The sequence below is a fragment of the Vicia villosa genome, linkage group LG6, assembly GCF_029867415.1.
Source record: "Vicia villosa cultivar HV-30 ecotype Madison, WI linkage group LG6, Vvil1.0, whole genome shotgun sequence".
Taxonomy (NCBI): Eukaryota; Viridiplantae; Streptophyta; class Magnoliopsida; order Fabales; family Fabaceae; genus Vicia; species Vicia villosa.
Genome location: NC_081185.1, coordinates 88,186,413 through 88,190,910, shown reverse-complemented (window position 1 = coordinate 88,190,910; position 4,498 = coordinate 88,186,413). Strand labels below are relative to the sequence as shown.

Genomic DNA, 4,498 nt, shown 5'->3' with positions numbered 1-4,498 from the left:
TTCAATACAATCAATCATCAGTCACTACTAAAAATATGACATTTGCTTAAAGGATTTTACATCAGGTATCAAAATATATGATGTGAAAAATATTTGTCAAAAGATTTTACATCAGGTATTTATTTCCAATGATATAAAAAATATATGAAAAAATGAAAAATGTATAACACAGTGGCAGTATTGTAAATAAAATAAAAAAAATAAGCGGTGGCAGAATTGTAAATAAAATGAAATACTTGTTATAAGGGATTTTACATCGGGTCAAAATATTAATCGATGTGAGAAATATTACGTAAAGTGGGTCTTTATATCAGGCAAAGATAATAACCGATGGGAAATACTAATTACTAAGCACAGTAGACCTTTACATCAGGGGAATATAAAACCGGTGGAAAATGTTAACACAATTTTTTCCTACAACCCCAGTCCCTTTTTACAGACCTAAATCTTCTTTTTCTTCTTCGGCTGAAACCTCATTCTTCTGCCAAAACCATACTTGCCGTCACCACCCACTCCTCCGTTCGTCTTCCTCCTCCTTTATTTCATTTCAATTCATGGGCCTTTATTTTTCACTAAAACCCTTCATTTAATTTCGTAACACTAAAATCTTTCTTTTCATTCAAAAATCGAATCCTCCCCTGTCCTTACCGACTCCGACAACCTCCAATAGGTCCGACACCATCGACCTCCCAACTCGGTCACGACAGCGACAAACACGCACCGACTACAATCTCTACTTGCAGGTCAGCATGCAGCCCACCTCCACACCGCCTTGTTCTCCCAGCCGCATCCACAGTTTTGCACAACAAGGCACAACCGGACGCCCCTCCCCTTGCATAGGAATCAATCGCCGCTGGCCACTTCCTTGACAACATCTGCACTCGCCGTTTCAGTCACCATTAGTATCAATTGAAAATTCCAGGTTTGTTATCCTTTTGTTAGGTTTTGATTGGGTTTTGATTTGCTTGAATGACAGCTTCTTCATTTCGTTTCGTTTCTTCAGATTGAGAAGTGAAAGGGAAGATCCGACCGTCGCAACGACACCCTGCGTTCGATCTCCCTCAAATCTACGTCTTAGATTAACACTCTGAGATTGCGGCTCCTGGTCATGTTTTGATACTTTTGCCCTTTTAAACCCTGATTTCAGAAGAAAGTTGCTTGGTGTTCTGAAAACTGATAATGATCTTCAACTGTCGTTTTTTCTAGAATCACTGATTTGGAGACATGTTAGCATTGTGCATCTTGCAGAGTAGCACACCAGCATGGACATTACTCAGGGTCTTCGTGAATTTTTGCTCGATCATAACATCTACTATGAAACCGAAAAAGAAGATTATACTCGATCATTTTTGTTGCTTAACAAAATGAGTTCTGTATTCGCAGGTGCAACGAAGTCTCCCGAAGTTGTTTTCTCAGTTATGCGTGATACATGCAATGATGGAGATCTCTCTGTTACCGAGGCTGTGGAAGCTGCAAAAGATATCCTTGCTAGAAATGCAATCAATTTCTATAAGATTAATTTGTCTAACAGTGCTGTTAGTTCACATAATATTTTATCTCTAAATGTGAAACATCACTTAAAGAGTGATGTTTCATTTGTTTGTATAGTATGGGTTGATAATTCCGGATAACAAAGATGTCGCGTGAGTTCTCTCTATTGTGTTCGCGTCAATGTAGAGATTTTTTATTTATATTTAAATTATGTTCTGAGGTGCTGTGTAATTTTTGTTCCAGGCTGTTCCTAAAAAGAGTTCAATGATGTTGTTACGAAGAATGGAGTTGGTTTAGCATTTGCGGTTATGGGAATGCCTTCTTTTCTGGATGGACCTGCACCTGGTTCTGGTTTAGGTTCAGTTGGTGAAACAAGAATATCGCCTGATTTCTCTACTCTAAGGACAATTCCTTGGTACGCACGTTAAGCAGATTTCATCATATATTTAAGTTTAAGATCCTTTAAGCAGATTTCTATAGCCAATCTATCTTTGAAAATGATGAATAAGTTATAGAATTCTAAACATAAAACTAAGTTGAAGAATTATAAACCCTTGTAAATACTCTTAAATGAATACTCAAAAACTTGGTTACCTTATTTCCTGCACTTTCAGCGAATGCTTAGCTCGAATAGCTAGTAAGAACAATCTTCCTGATCTTTTTGAAATCTGCAGTAGCTAGTATTTGATGTTCTGTAGCAAAAGAATGTTCCTGTGCATTGTAATGATTAATTTATGATCCAAAAAGAGAGGAAGGGATCATATAAATTAAAGTAGCTATCAATTTCTCTCACTTTCTTTCTTGTAATCAATTAATTTTCAAATGTAAAGAAAACCAATTATCAATATTTGGTTTGAATAATTTTTTTTATTGTGGGTCTATATGGTTTATACAATTAACAAGTTCAAAATTGGAAATACTCACCCATGAATACAATTCATGCCAACTGAATAGTTGATTTTGATAATGGTTTTGTAGGACTTGGGTGGAGCTATCCATGTGATGTATGGAGTGTGGGTTGTATATTAGACGAGTTATGCACTGTAAGTTCTATTCTGGATAATTCTGAAAACACCAGTTAGTGTTTGTTATGTTTTAGTATTGTGTTTAAATTGGCTTGTATGCTTCTATTATAAGGTGAAGCTTTGTTTCAGAATCACAAAAATTTAGAGTATCTTGCCATGATGAAGAGGTGCTTGGTCCATTACCACAGCAGTTATTGAAGAGAGTTGAGTAAGTAATAGCTTACTGCAGGAACTTTCTATGATTGTTATTTTATTGGCATCAAAATAACTTGTGTTTCTTTTTATTGTTATGATGATCAGCCGACATGCTACGAAGTATGTCGGAAGGGGGAGACGGGACTGGCCATAAGGTGCAACTTCGAGGGTAAATATTAAAGTTGTAATGAAACTTTCTCGTCTACAGGTTTGTTTTCAAATCTGGTCATGGAAAAGTTCTATTCAACTCTTTAAAAAACAATGGGAAATATTCATGTTGGGCTTTTAACTTACTCGTTTTCTTTAATAATAATTGCTGAACCTTATAATGCAGCATGTTGATCATTCGGCTGGAGATCTTATACATCTATTGCAGGGGCTACTTAGGTTTGACCCCTTTGAAAGAGTTACTGCAAGGGATGCTATGAGACATTCATTCTTTATGAGAGATCACCTTAGGAGATGATTAGCCATTTTTACAGGCCTAATGTCAAGTTGAATATGTCAAAAGTGCAAATATGAGTGTAAATAGGGATATTTTTGTATGTTTTCACTTGATTTGTTGTTGTAGTAGTCCACCGTGTGTAAATTTACTTTGTACACTTGTGTGTATCGTAGATTAATAATTTTGTAAATCAATTGTTTATTTTGAAAAATATATATGTGCATCCTAACTATGTGGTGCAATGAAATTACTCTTCAAAAATATGAAAAATAACGGGTATGTGTAATGTTGGAGAAATATGAAAAATTAGGTATAAAAAAAAAATTACAGGAAATTCCGCTAAAAAATAGCCTAATTTTTAAGAAAGATAGCAAACATATTACATTGGACGTGTCTTGCAACCGATTTAAAATCCCATATTTTACATCAGGTCAATAATATAACCGATGTTAAAACCCGTATTTTACATCGGGCCATTAAGGCAACCGATGTTAAATATTTTAGTTATTTTAAAAAAAATAGAATTAAACTCCTATTTCACATCAGATATAACCATCAACCAATGTGGTAGGTGTATTTTTCACATCGGACTGTTGACCGATGTAAAATGTCTTTGATTTATTACATCACTTGACTTTACATCGGATCCAGACCCGATGTAAAATGTATTTTTCGCCCGATGTAAAATGTCTTTTCTGCACTAGTGAGTAAACCACAGAATCACATCACAAGGTTTACACAGTCTAAAACAGCATACAAACAGGCCTACAAATCGAAAGTTACACATCGTTGAACCTTCCGGAAAAATCACAAAACAGAAATTTCACATACAGGAAGCCATACACGTATCATAGGGTCCATACGCTCCCATACGCGTATTCCCTTGCCTCATACGCGTATCATACGCATTTCAACAGAATCAGATTTTGCCTACAAGCAACCTCATACGCGTATCAGTATAGCCATACGCGTATCACCAGAATAATTTTCCTCTTTCCAAATTCCCATACGCGTATGAGCATCCTCATACGCTCTCATATGCAAAACACCAGTACGTGGTATTTGGGACAGGGCAACTGCGTATCATACACGTATAGCCCATTGGGAGTGTCCCCCATACGCGTATGACCTCATTCCAGACGCGTATGGCACTGTTTCATACGCGAAACACCAGGAAATGCCCAGAACCTGCAGAATTCGTAACAGTCCAAAACCCATTCGTTTTTACTCATACCAGTCCACGAATTTGAGTCTAAAAACCAGAAAAATCACAGATCAATACACAAAGCTCCTAGACACATTCCACTACACAAGGCTCTAAAACTAGGGTTTTGATTTCTTC

At 36.3% G+C, this 4,498-nt stretch overlaps 1 long non-coding RNA gene across 6 annotated transcripts; it reads left to right on the top strand.

The window, feature by feature from the left end:
• The first annotated feature begins 403 nt into the window (after positions 1 to 403).
• LOC131611841 (uncharacterized) lies at positions 404 to 3,367 on the top strand. 6 transcript variants are annotated; one of them, XR_009287190.1, is made up of 8 exons: positions 404 to 922; positions 1,004 to 1,105; positions 1,207 to 1,278; positions 1,384 to 1,906; positions 2,470 to 2,534; positions 2,646 to 2,724; positions 2,817 to 2,919; positions 3,046 to 3,367. It is a non-coding gene; the product is annotated as an uncharacterized LOC131611841 (long non-coding RNA). The 6 variants fall into 6 exon arrangements; XR_009287188.1 differs by having other exon boundaries at positions 1,207 to 1,906; XR_009287189.1 differs by having other exon boundaries at positions 1,004 to 1,278.
• The last annotated feature ends 1,131 nt before the right edge of the window (positions 3,368 to 4,498 follow it).